General features: G+C 39.4%; 1 pseudogene; it reads right to left on the bottom strand.

Annotated features, from left to right (window-relative positions):
* Positions 1-18,145: 18,145 nt before the first annotated feature.
* On the bottom strand, positions 18,146-18,239 carry LOC112668009 (U6 spliceosomal RNA; annotated as a pseudogene).
* Between the last annotated feature and the right edge of the window lie 227 nt (positions 18,240-18,466).

Genomic DNA, 18,466 nt, shown 5'->3' with positions numbered 1-18,466 from the left:
GGTTTCTGCCTTCAGGCAGTTTATAATCCACTAGATTACAGTGAAGCCAACACCAGTTACAGTGGAGATAATGGAGCAATGCAAAGAAGGGGAAGTGCAGCCAGAGAAAGGAGGTTCGAATCCTTCCTCTGTCATTCACAAGCTGGTTAACTTGTTAACCAATTAGTATTAGCGTAGCCTCTACTTATGTCAGGTGATCTCCGTGTCAAAGCCTGACTAATACCCACTTTAACAAGTACCTGTAAGCACCCATAAGAGAAAGGATGCTACAACCTCTAGCAATCTCTGGCGCCCCGCAGGCACTTCGCTAGGTTCATTTTTCTCTTTGCCTTCACGAAAAGTAAGGATAGAATATAAAATTATCTCCATGCTGTGATGACAGCTATGTAATAATCATGCATGCTTTTGGGCCAACATTGAGAGAGACCATAAAAAAATAAGAAGAACTGTGCATAGGGGGATTAGAGGTAATTTTTCTTCCTTTTCTTCTCTCCCCGCCCCCGTTAGGGTTTTTATTAAGTCCCACTGAACCCTGGAAAGTAAAAAAGAGTTACGATTTTTAAAAGTATAACTTAATGTAGGATGAGGAGAATAAGAGATATCCCTTATGATAACAGGCATGTAAATTTACTATTTTCCCAGAAGAGTTTGGAGAAAATCAAATCATAACAGGTAAAGGTCTTTCTTCACTAAGAGAAAATGAGAGAAATCTTAAAGACATCTAAAAATCTCCCAGCCTGATTTCGCTCTTTACACAAACCCTCCTTTTCTTTTGCTGGCAATTCAAAAGCCCTCAGGCCAAAGAGAACCCTTGCAAAGGAGAGGTTCCCAGTTTTGCCCAGTCAAGAGCGTACCTGTGGTTAAGGACCTCACCATCTGCCCTTTGGGGGTGTTCTCAGGTTTACCCCGTCCTCAGGACTAGGAAGATCACAAACATGGGAGTGGGGCAGGGGAGTGTGAGACCACAGGGAAGTGGGGGGAACACTCCAGCTGTCAAATCCTAAACTTTCAAAACGCAGTGCCAGCTAAAGAAAATTTCTGAGGTTGGGCTCTCACTCATCAGCCTTTGGCCCCTGGATAAAATGCCTGGAGCCAGAGTGATCTTTTTAAGTTGTAGATCAGGTCATGGCCCTGCTTAAAGGCTTCCTGTGGTTCCTGGAGGCCACAAAATATGGAGGTTGGGGACAAGGCTCCCACATACTCCTGCAGCTGTGCTTGCCCCATATCTCAAGTCCAGCCATGCTGAATCTTCTATGGAAGCCCAAGTACATTCCTTCTTGGCCTTACACTACACATCTTATCGACCTCTCCCTCCTATCATCTCCATCAAGCAAACTCTGACTCATTCTTCAAGACAAAAAGTAATGTTGCACTAGACTATTGGTTCTCTTTTTTTTTTTTTTTAAGATTTTATTTATTTATTTGAGAGAGAGAGAGAGAGAGAGAGTGGGCAAGCTGGGGGAGTGGCAGAGGGAGACGGAGAAGCAGACTCCCCGCTGAGCAAGGAGTCCAACATGGGGCTCTATCCCAGGACCCCGGGATCACGACCTGAGCTGAGGGCAGACACTTAAGCAACTGAGCCACTCAGGCGCCCCAGACCATTGGTTCTTAAACTTTTGGTCTCGGGATCCCTGTACACTCTTAAAAATTATTGAGACTCCCAAAGGTTCTTGTTTGTAAGGGTTACATCTCTTGATAGGTGCAGCATTAAAAGTTAAAACTGAAAAGTTTTAAAATGTTTATTCATTAAAAAAATATAACACATCCATGGCAAATCATCTTCAATCTCCTATATAATAAAGACTATAAAGAAGTTCATGAAGACGAAGATGCTAAAGAAAATGAGGGTACCCTAAACATATCTTGTTTCTGCACTGACCTCAGTTGACAGTGAGCATCTATGTGGTTTCATAAATGTGTCCACAGTGTCCACAGGCAGAAACTGGCAGTTGGTAGTGTTTTATCCATATTAAAAAAATCATTTTCCTCTTCTGAATGTAAAACTAACCAAATTTGAATGCTAAAACGTTTACAAAAAATAAAAAATAAAGAAAAATAAAACACTTACAAATGGAAATGTGGCAATAAATAATTTTAAAACTGAAGTTTCGGGTTTATTTTTGTATCTCACAAGGTTGTTCCATGATGGTGATATTTGGCTTGAGCCAAATATTGATGTTACACTAGACCTTTTAGTATTTTATATTTGGTTTACCCCATATATTGCTCATCTTTGCTCATAACTGAACTTTCTATAAACATGTATGTTCTTCTGGGCTTGCTTTATTCACTCAACATTATATCTGAGAGTCGTTTGCTTTGCTGTATCGTATTTTATGTATATGCTTCAATTTATCCATTCTGTCAGTAGACATTGGAGTTGTTTTATTTTTTACTATTGTTAATAAAGCTTTTCTGAATATTAAAAATGTAAATAAGAACAACATAAATAGCAAGTTTTTATGAAAAGCAACTCTTTTTCAAAACAAAGCATATTTGGTAAAGAGAGTGACTGAGTTTCACATTTTTGCAAATCCCAATAGTGCCTGGCTTTAGTAGAAGACAGCTGAATTCTTCTATCTACCTCTACACTCAATCTGTTGGGACCTGTTATTTTGGTTGAAGTATATGAAGCATATCTGGCCTCACAGATATTAAAATGAGATTTTAATAACCATTTCTGGACAACTGAACTTTATTCTTTAACATATTTAAACTAAACAACTAGTGATTTCTTTTTATTTATTTATTTACTTATTTATTTATTCCTGAGAGACACAGAGAGAGAGGCAGAGACATAGGCAGAGGGAGAAAGAAGCAGGGTCCCTGAGGGGAGCCCGATGTGGGACTCAATTCCAGGACCCTGGGATCATGACCTGAGCCAAAGGCAGACCTCAACCGCTGAGCCACCCAGGCGTCCCAACAACTAGTGATTTCTTAAAGGTTAGTTGCAACATGGAATTCAAAACTATTTTAATGGATTTTCATACTCTGCTACGGTAAAACTCATTGGTCTATCTGGCACTCTGTTTGGATTTTTTTTTTTTTTTATCCATGCCTGATTTTGTATCATGCACTGGTCGTGTGGAAAATATTGGTTCATACTAGTTATGCAAATCTTCCAAATGTTCACACATTTCATTATATGACATTAAAATACCACTTCCATTAATATCACCACTATTCTCACTGAAAAAGTCTTTATATTGGGATGTGTCAAATTCACAATGTGGGGATACAGCTTTCTAAAGGTCTAATTTTGGCTTAAAATCTCAAATTTTACCATTAGCAACAGATACTGTGAGTTGTTTTTCTTGAAATTACAGGCCCATCTCATTCCTTTGCAAGAAACCGTCTGTCAAATACCCAAGTCTGAATAAACATAGTTTGTTGCTCTTTCAAGTGAAAATGACATTTCATGCAAAAGTTGCTAGTTCAGCTCAGAACTTGAGCAACAACCACACAGTGCTTGTAACCATTATGTTTTTGGTATGAAATGTGCTCCACGTACACTTCCCAGGCCATCTCACAGAATATTAAAAGGACATGTATTCAAGGGTCAGGATTTGATAGAATTAATGATTTTTACTCTTCATTCTTAAGAGAGGCTGGAATTTTTTGGTTTTCCCGTGAGTGGTGCTAAAGAACACACAGATTGTTCTAGCCATGCTGTGTGTTGCTTTGTGCTAAGCCTCCAGTTTTACCACCACTGTTTTTGCACCATCGGGGCAAATGTCAACCTGGGAAAAAAGCTGAACAGCATCTTAGCATAAAGTAAAAATAGTTTTGACCTCACAGACTCACTTCGAATGACTGTGCTAGACTGTGGGTAACATGAGGGCAACACCTGTGTCTGGTGGTTCACCGGAGCCAGCTCATACTGGCTTGCAAGAGCTGATGGTCAATTTTTTTGGAGAATTTTTGCAAGAGGCTTGATGTCACATAAGCTATCTGCCATGATCCATGGTACACGCGTTTACCCCACGGAAATCAGTGGACTTACATATCAGGGTCTTTTTTGTCTTCCAGAGAGCTGATTGTCAAAGGTCTATCAGGGCATCACTGTCTAGGTTCCTATTTCTTTGTGAATCAGGGTAAGCGGTGAAGGATGTTGAGCAAAACTCCCTCTCACTGCTCCCCGGCAGTTTCTCAGGCCCTTCCTCCTATGGGGAAAGAAGAAAGCCCCTACCGGAGGCCGCTCTCATGTCAGTGTGTATGCCTAAACACCCAATGGCCGGATTTATTAACTTCATATCTTTAGCAAAGAGTTCATGTCAGACCTACCACAGGCCTAAAGATGGCTCCTGCTGGGCCCCCAGGACGAGGACAAATGTTGGGGCTAAGAGTGCCAGCGCAGCATGAATGGGTCTAAATTAGGCCGGGCCTAATAACCCGTTTACTAACACCTGTATTAGTCCTCTATCACTGGGGGTGAACTGCTGTCGGACAAGCCATAATCCCATAAGCTTTTCATTTGCATATCCCTCATTAGCTGATTAAAACCTGAAGAAGGCAGGTTTCTGCAGCTGGTGGGCCCATTCCTTCACACTGGCTGCCTGGGTGGTTTGGGTAATGAAGTCATGTGGGTGGATGTGAGGTTTATATGTATGGAAGGGATTAAGAGCATTAGGATTTGTGTGAGCTGATGTTGCCATATTCTCTCTACTGGAACCCAGTAATTGGATGGGAGGAGAAATGGCAGACCCATTAGTTTTGTCTGTTTACTCAGGAGCAGGGTGCTAGAGATTCAATTTTGCTTTCTTTGGCTCCCTCGCCTTTGTGCGGCGGGCCTGCTTTGTCTCCTCCGGCCCTGAGCACCTCCCAACCCAGCCCGGCTAAGGCGATTCAGCCACAAAGGACAGACGTGGTGGTGCCCAGGGGCCCGAGGACGAGAAAATGCAGCCCGGACTCAAGTACTACTTGAAGGCAGTCCCATCCTGCTAGTCCAATCCTGGGATACAGAGCAAGAGATAATTGAAATTTATCAACACTTCTGGGGCCCTTTTTTGATTATTTTATTAGTTCTCCTCGTTTGGGATTAACAATCCTCAGCATCAAACGCACCGCAGGCTCTTACTTGGGAAATGAATGGTTAGACATTTCGGGAGTCTTAACAAAGCAATTGTTGTATTTGCCGGGTTTGCATAATTTTAATAGACGAAAAATAACACCAAGAAAAAATCCATTTCCTGTGCTGTTTGTACAGCTGGAGACAGAGCTCCTTGTACTTGATGATGTAAGAGATGCGCCATTGTGTCGCCCCTAACCCCAACAATGCGGTCCCACTAATGTCGTTAACAAAACCGGACCGGGCAATTCTGAAAACTTTGAAGCTCAACATTGTCTCCAAAGTGTATGGGGCGCCACAGACAGAACCATGTTTATTCATCAGCAGTGCCGGGGTTTGCAAAGCCAGGAGATGACTTGCACCAGCAAAGAGTGAAGAAGGGAAATGTGGGCGGATCACAAGGCCAGAGTTTGAAGCCAGGGAATCTAGGAGGGAAATGTGGATGAGGAATTTCATTTGTCTTCCGCAGAAATATCGGAGAATATAAGAGAATATTTCAACTTACTTAGATTCTATGAAGGGTTATTTTATATTTTTAGTTTTCTTCATTAAAAGCTACAGCCAAAAAATAAAAAAAATAGCTACAGCCTCTACACAGAGCCCCCCCACCCCACTCCGCCCCCAAATCCTGATGTGAAACTTGCAGTGCAAATACTTTTATCAATTGCTGAAATACCCCATTTCAATTGGGTTTATGCTATTATATGCCTTTACTGAAGGGACACATTAAAATATCCACCAAATGCAAGTCTGAGTGTCTGAGGTGGGTCCCTAACAGGGTTTTTAGTGATAAACTGTTCAGCAAGAGTAAGGGATTCAAATGAGACCCCCATAAGCAACAGAGAATCAGCAATACCAGTCATTATAAAAAGTTTCCCATAGTAAAATCAAACCTTTAAAAACAAGACAGACAGAAAAACAAATAGGTGACTAAAAACACATAATCATCTTATGGGCACGTTTTTTGTGTGTTTTACCAATCTGCAAAACAAGACTCTCCATTTCTATCTCCCTCTGCCTTTATTATTTTAATTATTCTGTCCATTCCTGGTAACATTGTTAGTAAAAGCAGTTGGATGTTCTGGGCTACACGCTCAATTCGAGTTTAAGTTAGAGTTAGCAACACACTCACTCTGGGGCGTCTGGGTGACTCAGTCAGTTAAGCATCTTCCTTTGGCTCAGGTCATGATCTCAGGGTCCTGGGACTGAGCCTTGAGCCCTGTGTCAGCTCTCTGCTCAGCCAGGACTCTGCTTCTCCCTCTTTCCCTACCCCCAACTCATGTTCTCTCTTTTTCTTGTTTGCTCTCTCTATGTCAAATATATAAATGAAATCTCCAAAAAAGAAGAAGGAGGAGGAGAAGGAAGAGGAGGAGGAGGAAAAGGAGGAAGAAAGAAGGAGGAAGGAAGGAGGAAGGGGAGGAGTAGGAGAAGAAGGAGGAGAAGCGCACTCACTCAACAAAGCATGCTACAATCAGGATTACCAGTGTGTCTTCAAGGAAATGTAGTTAGAAAGAGAGTTAAAGAGAAGAGGAAAAAGTTTTAACCTGGCTCAGATGATCCTTGATGCCAGAGATTCATCGAATCTCAAGGAAGAATGAATTTTAAAGGTCCTCAAATCCAACCATGCAACCAACACTAAATCCCCTCTTAGCAAAAATTCAATATACCCCCTTACTTGTTCCAAGCACTTGTGTCCTATTATGTCCTTGCATTTTTGTAATTTTGTAATCCTGACCTACAAATTAATCTTCAAGCCACTTTGCGTCCCACTAAAGCTTATCTTGCATAATATATGTTTCATGGGGAAAATTTTAACATTTTTTGAGCTTCTATTTACCATACAGCATGCCAACATGCACTCTCCTGTGAAGTGGGAACAATCATCTCACTTGTAAATAGTGAAACTGAGGTCAGCGAGGCTAAACAGCCTACCCAAGGACACACACCCTCTAAGCAGATCAACTTCCCGTTATGTAATGAACCACTTCAAACTTCATGTTTTAAAACAACAGCCATTTTATTATTTCTCATGATTCTGTGGTTTGGCTGGGAGGTTATGCTGCTCTGGGCCGGGGTGGCTGGGGCTAGATGGTCTAGGATGGCCTCACTTACAGGTCTGGGCCTCAACTGGAATGACGAGGATATCTGGTCTTCTCTCCACATCACCCTTAAGGAGGCTAATGCTAATTTGTTCAGATGGTGGCAGCCTCTCAAGACAGTGAGAACAGAAGCTCCAAGCTCCTAGACCTCCTGAGGTCTAGACCCAGAACTCAGTTACCTCCCTGTATTCTGTTGATCAAAGCAAGTCACAAAGCCAGTCCAGGCTCAATGGGGGGTGGGGGTGGGGGAATAGATTCTACCTCTTGAGGGGAAGAGCTGTAAGGGATTGTTGGCCATTTGCAATCAAACACAGGGTCTGCGATCTGTGCTCTTAACCCTAGAGCCAGAGAGTCTATGTCTACGTCTTGGCTTTGCTAGGTGTTAGCCTGATGCCTTGGGAAACGTAACTGATCTCTTCCTGTCTGTTTCCTCCTCTGTAAAATGAGGATAATAATAATAGGACTCTCCTAGAAGGGTAGTTACAAGCATTACGTGAGTGGATGTATATATATATATATATACATATATATATATGTATATATATATAAAGTGCTTAGAATACTGCCTAATACAGAGTCTGTACAAATATTGTTGATGATAATTGTTGTTGTTAATAATCCGCATGTTGTACAGCCTATCTCAATATTTGCTTATGTTCAGTATGTGCTAAGAGCTGGGGACACAAAACAAAGGAGTTGAGTGGGAGAGATTTACTATTTATTTCCCATTTAATATTCATTTCCCACATTGGGTGCTTTACAGAAAGTTTTTCATTTAATCCTGGTAAGAATCTGGTCATTTAAGTGTTACTCTCTCTGGTGTGATGGGTAAACTAAGGTGAATAAGACATGATCTCTTTTCTTAAAAAGCTGAGATTCTAGAGTGAAAATCACTATCAAAAAATGACATTTGCTTGGTTATTTCACAAGACACTGCTGTGCATTACTAACTCCCTGGGGCTCAACAACATTTTGTCACCCCCAGTAAGTAGCTGAAGACACTGGTGTACAGAGAAGTTAAGCCTCAGAGAGGTCCACAGCTAGCACAGAGAGGAGCCTGCACGAGGACTGGTGTTTCTGGCACTCCATTATAAGCTCTTCCACGACATCCCAATGTCTCACTTACTTAGATAAGTAATTGTCATGTGGGGGAAGAAAAAGATGCCCAGAAATTGCTAAGAAAAATTTGGCTAGTTGAAGGGAGAACAACCAAATGAAGCATAGGATGGCTGCCTCTGGTGCCTTCCACTCCCTGGCATAACACGTGCAGTTGTTTGCTGAGATCATGTTTGGAGATGGTACACCTACTGAGCAGATATGACAACATTAATGTGCGCACAAAAGGTGGAAAAAGTTGAGTGCACTCACCACGCATGAAACCCTCCGGATGGGGTCCTGGGGGTTTCTCGGATCCCGGACGAGCCCCCAAATGTTGTCCCCAAGATAGTGAATCCGAGAAACCACCGAGGAGCCGACACTGATGCAAACACACGAGGGTTTATTTACAAGCTCGAGCTTGGGTCCTAGTATACCCGACACAGCAGAGCAGGGACTTGGACCATGACAACATTAATGGATCATAGCCTTTTCAGGACTAGTCATGGAGCCCAGTTCATAAAGGGAAACAGTTCCATGGCCAGCTTGGTCTGTAATCAGCTCGCAGATGCAAAGCAAATCAAAGACTAGGTTAGTCATAACTAGAACAGCTTTCGAAAAACTGGGGATCGTCCATTTAATTGAGGGTTGCCATAGCTTCTAGTCCAGGACTGGCTGGCACACGTGGGCTCCTTTGCACATTGGAGGGGACCAACACATGCCATCAGAAAGAGCAGGGTTGGAGTCAGACAGACCTGGATTTTGATCTTGGTGGCGTGGCCATGCACCAGGCAAGTCCTTCACCCTGTGAATCTTGATTTCCTCATCAGCAGTAAGAGCACCTGTAGATGGCTGATGTGTGGCGTGTGCGAAGTCCTGCACATAAAGTGCTGAGCATGGTGCCTGGCACATGGTAAACTCTTCTTATTGGTAAAGGAAGAATTGATAATATCAGAATGAGGAACCTAGGCATCACCAATCCTGCCCTGCAATCTCCTTTCCTTCCGAGGGAGCTAACCACATAAGGAACAAAAGCAGATGGAAATCAAAGTGCCCGTTTGGCCTTACCTGCTGGCACACCCTTGTTCTGAGTTCTAGAAAAGCTCTGGTGGAGCACATAGTTTCAGAGGGTGAGAATGAGAGACTTTGCACTCTCCTCTCCTCCCAATCTCAGACTCATCTACCTTCTGGGGGGGTTAAAAGAAAAGGAAGTCAAAAGAAGAGAAAGAAAAAGTTGCCCAGGTTTGGAAAAAAGAGAGGGGGAAACAAAGAAGAGAGAAAGAAAGAGAAAGAAGCAGCAGAGGGAGGATGAGGGGGCAGGGAGAAGAAGAAAAATGGAAGACAGTGAGTGGAGGTAGGCATTGAGGACAAGGTTTGAGACTCACCTACCCTATGGCACCCAGCACACTATAACTATAATCAGCGGTTGCCATTGTTGCATTCCTGTGCTCTAGTGTCCCCACTACCAGGGGAAAAGAAATTAAATTGTAAGGACTAAGGTTCCTTTCAGCTCTGAATTAATTATAGCAATATTTCAGAAAAACTGTAGATAAATAAAAACCTATATAAATCAAAATTCATTTTCTAGGGATACATTGAGAGCTATCATGACAAAAATATCCTACATGGGCATATAATTTAGTATCTCTGAATCTTAGTCTCCCCATCTTTAAATAAGAATTAATGTTAACTGTCTCTCAAATTTGGGAGAATTAATGAGCTAATGCAGAATAAAGTTTTATAGGTGACCAAGATTCAGACATGGCACTTCATTGTTATTATCAAATATATGGTATAAGAATTTATCATCAATTCATACCTTCATTATGCTATTCAATGTACTCCTATTTTTCATCTTTAGGTTTATCATTCCTTACCCACCACCACCCCATGTCCAAGTGGAGCACTACAGTAGAAGTAGCAACTAACTTAGATTCAGTAAGAACTAGAATTGGACCTGGGCTCTGCAGTTTTAAGGTTTTGTGATTTGGAACAAATCATCTACTTTCTCTGAATTGCTTTCTCACCTAGATGATAATTGTGTGGCAAAACTTCTAGTTGCCAACCCCAGGATCCATACTCTTCCTTTTTATCTGAGTGTATTGCTGCCTGATTAGAAGACTACATTTCCCAGCTTCCTCTGCAGCTATCTGTGTTCACATGACTGAATTTGGGCCATTGATATCTAATTAGAAGTGTTCCAGGCCCTTTAATTTTTCCTATTTCTTAGAACAAAGGCGTGATGGCTGGAACTCAACAACTTCTTGGCCCCTGAGGGTGATTGAACAGAGCTAGAAGAGCCTAAATCCTGAGACAGTGTGCCACCCATGACTACCTCTAAATATCCTTATGACTAATTAAAAATAATCTACCTGTTTAAGCTAATTTTATTTTGAGTTTTCTGTCAACTGTGGCCAAACATACATAAGATAATGAATGTTAAAGTGCTTGGCACATTGTAGGCCCTTGATAATTTTAGTTTCCTTCTCTTATCTTTCCATCAAGTTCATTCCTCTTACAAAAGCTAGAAAGCCTTTCTTAAATTCAAATATTAAACAACAAATTCCACAGATATGCTCATTTCAAAGTCTTTGATGGGGTCATGATGAAGGTCAGATGAAATACTTTTGTAAAAGTACTTTGTACATTGTAAAACTCCATCTAAACAGGAGGCATGGAGACCCTTCTCACTATGGCAGCATCCCCTCCAACCAGCCTTGTTCCTGCTCTCTTCTCCTGTCCATCCTAACCTCTCATTTCAGACATCTCATATTCTAGTTATACCAAACTGAACATCTCATGCATAAGTCTCAACTTTTTCTACTTATGGCAGAGAAGAATAAGCACAAACCCCAGGAATATCTGGGGACAAATCCTGAAGACACCTTATAGAAAAGCCCAGAATTTCTTGGAAGCGTTAGATTTTATCTCAAAAAATTAGTTTGAATTTTTGTTCTCCTTTACTATATACTCATGTTTATGTTAATAAAACCATACAATTTAAATTACTTACCCTTGAATAACCTGTGGTTTTGAGAACTCAGATCCAGATCTGAGAAGGAAGGCCTCATTTGTCATATCTCTGTGTTTTCTGTGCTATTTCTTCTGCCAGAAATGTTTTTCCTTGAACTTTCTCCTTCATAACCTCCTCAGTAAACATGTTCTTGATTCCTTCAAGCAGACTGAGTCACTCTCTGGCATGCTGTACATCCCTCCAGTATAATACTTTAAAGATTATGTCTAAACTGGTTTGGGGGTGGGGTGTTGGGAGTGGGACAGCTGTATTTCTCATTAGTTTATAACATTCTCCAGGGAAATGACTGCAATTTGGCACCATCATCATCATTACAACCATCATACACCCATACCCAATGTGGCCTAGCACTATGCCTAGCATCTGTAATAGATGCTTGTTCAAGAGTAGATGCAATGAAGAAATTGGTGAATGTTCAACAAATAAGTCCAAAGAAGAGGCATCTTTGTGGACGTTTGACTTCAAATTTCAACCCCATGCACTATCTAGTTTGGCTTAGATCAAAGCCAGCTGTGACCTCCTCCATGTATATGGCTTAGTACACTTCTAAAACGGACCCTGAACCCTTCCACATGTACAATGGAAAGATAAAGGCAACCATCTCCAACTCAAGTCAGCCCAGTCAGGAAAATCCACTGCCAATGTCCCAGTGGTCTCCGAAATGTCAATACTATGAAGGTTGACGCTAAGCTCCACACACCCCCACATTATCAAATGCCCGTTTGCTTCATGTTTTGTCTGGTCTGTCAGCACCATTTACTGCTGAGCAGGTCCCTTATCTTTATTGATCACTTAATTTATCTTTTCTTAACTTCCCTTGCACCGTCTGGTGCCGTGTGTCCGTCTGTTGAGGCTGTCATGACTGGTTTGCTCTTGAAATAATAGGGGCAGCAGGTGGTGTGACTAAGTCGACCCTTCGCAGAATGGGGGACCATTCCCAGTCCCTGTCTCAACCTGCCAGTGCGTCTACACCCTCCCAGCTGTTCCACATTAAAGCAGTCAACTGTGACTTTACAGTCCGAGTTTTACACAACTGTTTTACAAACCGGGAAGAAGGTCTTTTGTCACAAGTCCTTTGTCAGGCAGTAGAATGGGGGGAGAGAAAGCCAGTTCTGAGACTTGGTGCATTTTAATGACTATGCAGATAGATGCATACTCCTTTGCTTTGGTTAAAGGGGTGTGGGTTGGGGGTGGGAGGCTGGCCGGGAGGAGAGAGCAAACTGACTCCTTGCTCTTGGGACAATTTAGTAAGAGGAGCAACTGCTCTTTCAACACGAGTTTCAACTTCAAACACTACTCCATGAAAACCTTCGTTCCTCTTGTAAAGTGAAAATAAGGGCAATTAGAGCCCTATGTCCCAGGGTCAGTACTCTGGGGGCAAGTGTTTGCAATTGAGAAAACAGCAAGAAAATTATGCCTTTGGGACATGAAAGCCAAGTGCCTTTATGACTTGGGCTTGTAATCACATGTGAGAAGCAATGAGACAAACTGAAAAGAGCACAGAATTTTGAGTCAGACAGATCCCAGCTCCAGAATTCAGTGACTTTAACATATATCACTGTTGACAATATGTCATATTCAAATTCCTACTTCTTAATACAGAAATCTTTGATATGACATTTATCTCTATTAACCAGACGTTGATTAATCCTAACCTTTAAATAATGAAAATCCATGTCTCACTCTTTCTCTCTCTTTGCACACAAGTGCACGTGTACACACATACACTCACACACACACACATACACACACACCTTCACTTTGATTATAAGCTAAAAGGCAAGGGAAAGAGAATCTAAACTTACCACTGCAGGAAGAATATATTAGGTTAAGAGTCAGGAAATCTTTCATTCTCTCTTGTTAACACTGACAAGCTGGTTGAGTTTATGCATGGATAGCACTTAAGCTCTGTGAGTTTAGTTAGGAAACTAACAAATGTAGTTTATGTCTAAGATGAGTGAATCAAGAAAATGGATGGTAATGGGAAAGCGATAAAGAGAGTAGAAACATTGTCTTTCTTTCTCTTTATTTATCTAAGTTTGTAGAACCAGAATTTCTATTTTCTTCTGGATGTTAGAACAACAGTTAGCCCTTCTTTCTAATGACTACTCCCTAAGGTGGAAGAGGGCTTGAGTCTGATTCCTTGCAGCCACTTCTCTCTGTTGGGTGGTATCCAGCATTAAAAGTTGCTGTTTTCACAAGGCCTGTCCTTTTCTCTTTTTGGTTGACAGGTCACAGGTACTATACTCTTCTTCCAGCCCTCACCTCTGAATCCTTGTGGTGAGCAAACCTGGGTTAGAACCCAGGTCCCATCATCTAAAGCAGAGATATGCAAATGTGACCTGCTGACCAAAATGTTTATGACCAATCCATGATAAGAAATGCAGACACTGTCTAAGCATTTAGAAATCTATAAATTTAGCCTAAGCATGAAGCAAGTCCATTTTTTCACATTAAAAACTAAATATCGATGTTGCCAAGAGGAAAATCTACAGCATTAAATGTTTATACTGGAAACCAAGTAAATTCTTTAATCAATAATCTAAGATTCCATTTATGTAATTTAAAAGAAGAGGTCAAATTAAAACCAAAGCAAGCAAAGGGAAGGACATAGTAAAGGGCAGGAATCAATAAAATTTAAAAAAATAGAGACAAATCAATAAAGTTAAAAGTTATCCTTTGAAAAGATCAATAAAATTGATAAACTTTCTAGCCATGTGGATCAAGAAAAAACAAAGAAGGAAGACATTAATTACCAATATTAATGTAAAAGAGAACATCAAAATAGACCCTACAGAAACTAAGAGGATAATAAGATAATATTATAAACATTTTTATGCCAATGAATTGATAGCTTAGAAGAAGAAATAAACAAAAATCCTTGAAAGATATAAATTACTCAAGAAGAAATAGTCTTAATTGTCCTTTATTACTTTCTGAAAATTCAGGCACAAAACTATCCAGCTTATAGCAAACCCTACATTATATTCTTGGTGTCTCCCACAGCTCTACAATGTCTTAATTATGGAAGGCACTTAGTTATCTATTTAGTAAGTGCCATTTAAAAATTTTTAATTAATTATTTATCTATTTTTCTTAAGTAGACATCATGACTCAGATGGGGCTTGAACTCACAACCTTGAGATCAAGAGTCACATGCTCTACTGACTGATCCAGCCAGGCACCCATCTTTTACTGATTAAAGCTACTGAATTTGTTATCCAAACTTTGCCATAAACAAGACTTCAGGCCTTCATGGGTTCACTGGCAAATTCTACCAAATATTTAAGGAAGAAATGTACCAATTTCATGCAAACACTTACATAAAACAGAAGAGGAGAAAACATTTCCTGAGTCATGTTATGAGGCCAGCATTATCCTGAAAGCAAACCCAGAAAAAGACATTATAGGAAAAGAATCTCATACTAATACAGAAATCCTTAACAAAATTTTGTCAAATTGAATCCATCAATATATAAAAGATTATACATCATGATCAAATAGAGTTTATCCCCAAAATGCAAAGTGATTCAATATCTGAAAGTTAACCAATCATGTCAGCAAATTAAAAACTAAATGCTCTGTACTCATATCAATAGATGCAAAAAAAAAAAAAAAGTATTTGACAAAATCCAACAACCGTTAATGATACGATAACATTTTCAGCAAACTAGGAATAGAAAAGCACTTCCTTAATCTTATAAAAGTTATCCATGAAAACCTATAGCTAACATATTTTGTGGTAAGAAATGGAATGTTCTTCTCACTAAAATCAAGGAAGCAAGGATATTTGTTCTTACTACTCTTATTTGACTTTATACTGGAGATTGTAATCAGTGCAAAGATGCAAAAAAAGAAATAAAACAATGGAAAGGAAGAAATACAACTCTTTATTTGCAGACAACATGATCATCTCAGTAGAAAAGTAGAAAATCCACATAATCTATTTTTAATGGTATTAGAAGTAATGCGAGTTTAGCAATATTGCAATATGCAAGTCAATATGCAAAAATCAATATATAAAATGCAGGGAACAATCAGAAATTAGATTTTTAATGCCATTTGTAATAGCATCAAAAAACATGAAAAAAATAAATCTAACCAAATATGTACAAGATTTATGTGCTGTTGAGAGAAATTAAATACCTACATAAGTAGATATACCATAAAACACTGTTGAGAGAAAAACACTGTTGAGAGAAATTAAACACTGTTGAGAGAAATTAAATACCTACATAAGTAGATATACCATATTCATGGATTATAAGACTCAATATTGGGAAGATGTTAACTCCCCTCAAATCGATCTATATATTTAATTCAATCTCAATAAAAATCACAGTAGGAAAACCTTATACCTAAAATAGCCAAAACAACTTTGAAAAAGTAGAATATCAACTGATTTCAAGGAACCCTCATGCACTGTTTGTAGGAATGTAAATTGGTATAGCCACTGTAAAAAAGAGTATTTTTAAATATTAAGAATAGAAATATCATATGACCATAGATATAATAGACCATAGACCATAATTCCACTATTGGATATTTACACAAAGAAAATGAAAACACTAATTTGAAAAGATAAATGCACCTATTTATTTATTTAAAAGATTTTATTTATTCATGAGAGACACAGAGATAGAGAGAGAGAGAGGCAGAGACACAGGCAGAGGGAGAAGCAGGCTCCCTGCAGGGAGCCTGACGTGGGACTCTATCCCAGGTCTCCAGGATTAGGCCCTGGGCTGAAGGTGGGGCTAAACTGCTAAGCCACCCAGGCTGCCCCACTCCTATATTTATTGCAGCATTATTTACAATAGCCAAGATATGGAAGCAACCTAAGTGTCCATCAACAGACAAATGGAAAAGGAAAGCATGGTATATATAAACAATGGCAATGGAATATTATGCAACCATAAAGAGGATGAGACCGAGCCATTTGAAACACCATGGATGGACCTAAAGAGTATTATGCTAAGTGAAATAAGACTGAGAAAGACAAAAACCAAATGATTCCATTCATAAGTGGGATCTAAAAACAATTAAACAAACGAATAAAGAAACAAAAAAAGGCAGAATCAGACCTATAAATACAGAGAACAATCTGATGGTCACCAGAGGTAAAGAGAAGTGGGAGAGTGGGCAAAATAGGGGAAGGATGAGGAAGATATAGCCTTCGTGTAAGGGAATAAATAAGTCACAGGAATACAAGGCACAGTAGAAGGAATACAGTCAATGATATTCTAATAGGGTGTGATGGGACAGATGGTAGCTACATTTAAGATGAATATAACATATGAACTTCTTAAATCTGAAAACTAATGTAACACTGTATGTCAATTATACTTTAAAAAACTTATTATAATGCTACAGTAATAAAGACAGTGAGATAGCCAAGCAAATATAGACATACAGATCAATAAAACAGAATAGAGGGGACGCCTGGATGGCTCAGTGGTTGAGTGGCTGCCTTTAGCTCAGGGTGTGGTCCCAGGTCTGAGGATTGAGTCCCACATCAGACTTCCTGCATGGAGCCTGCTTCTCCCTCTGCCTGTGTCTCTCCCCGCCCCCCCATGTCTCTCATGAATAAATAAATGAAATCTTTAAAAAACAAAACAACAACAAAACAGAATAGAGGATCTACATATTTGCCACAGATATAGTCAACTGATTTTTGATAAATCTATCCAGATAATTCAGTGGACAAAGTGCAGTACTTTAAGTAAATGGTACTGGAAAAATGGAGCTTTTATATGCCAATAAAATTAAATAAAATCTCAATTTTTATTCACCATATAAACAAAATTTAACCCAAAATGGTCATAGACCCAAATGTAAAGCCTAAGACTACAAAATTCCTAGAATAAACATGGGAAAATATCTTTATGATTCTGTATTAAGCAAATATTTCTTAAATTTAAGATGCAAAAACCATGAATCACAACAGAAGAAATTGGTTGAATAGACTTAAAAAAAATTTAAGGTTCTATTCTCTAAAAGACATTACTAAGAAAAATTTTAAAAATCAAGGCACAGAGAGAAAATATTTGCAAAAAAATTGATAAAGGACTTACATTCAGAATGTCTAAAGAACTCTTTAAAACTCAATAATAAGAAAAAACAATAATTAGCAAAAAATTTGAACATTCACATCGGCAAAGAAGAGATTTGGATGACTAATAAGCACATGTAAACATATTAACATCATCAGTTACCAAGGAAATGCAAATTAAAACAACAAAGAGATGCTACTTATTGGAATGGCTAAAAGAAAACAATGCTGACAATAGGAAGTGCAAGTGAGGATATGGAGCAAATGGAACTCTCATACATTGCTGGTGAATACATGCAACAGTGCAGTCACTTTGGAAAGCAACTGGACAGCTCATATACAGTTAAAAATGTGCGTATCACATGACCCAGCAATTCCATTCCTAGCTATTACCCAAACGGAAGGAAACCATTCATTCATATAAAACCTATAAGTGACTGTTGCTGCCAACTTCATTCATAGTCATTAAAAGTTAGAAATAACCCATATGTTTATCAACTGGTGAATAGATAACAAAGTTTGTTAAATCCAACCACTCAACAATGAAAAATACTACTCAGCAATGAGAATAAATGAATTACTGATACATGTAACAACCTGATGAATCTCAAAAGCAACATGCTGAGTCAAAGAAATCAGACACAAAGGGCTACATGCTGTATAGGTCCATGTATATGACATTCTATTACTTGTTTCATCATTGTTTCTGTAGATTTTTCTCTATCTCTTTCCTGTCTCTGCCACTTTTGGTCTTTCCTTTCCACTCAGAAAGTCCCCTTTAATATTTACATAACTTTAAAAAAAATAGGAAATGCTTTGCAAATTTCTGTGTCATCCAAGCTAATCTTTCCTGTATCATTCCAATTTTAATATATGTGCTATCAAAACAAGCATTACATGGTATTTTTTAAAAGGTAAAACTATAAGCAACAGGGTCAGAGTTGCCAGGGCCTAGCAGAAGGTAACACTTTGGGAATAATTGGACTATTTTATATCTTGAGTGGTTGGTGGTTATGTGATTGCACATATCACACAATTCATCTAAAAAGGGTGAATTTTAAAAAGAATGTGGGATGCCTGGGTAGCTCAGTGGTTGAGCATCTGCCTCCAGCTCAGGGTGT

This window comes from Canis lupus, chromosome 21 (assembly GCF_003254725.2).
Source record: "Canis lupus dingo isolate Sandy chromosome 21, ASM325472v2, whole genome shotgun sequence".
Classification (NCBI taxonomy): domain Eukaryota; kingdom Metazoa; phylum Chordata; class Mammalia; order Carnivora; family Canidae; genus Canis; species Canis lupus.
The sequence above is the reverse complement of the archived record's forward strand: the minus strand, read 5'-3'. Positions and strand labels throughout refer to the sequence as shown.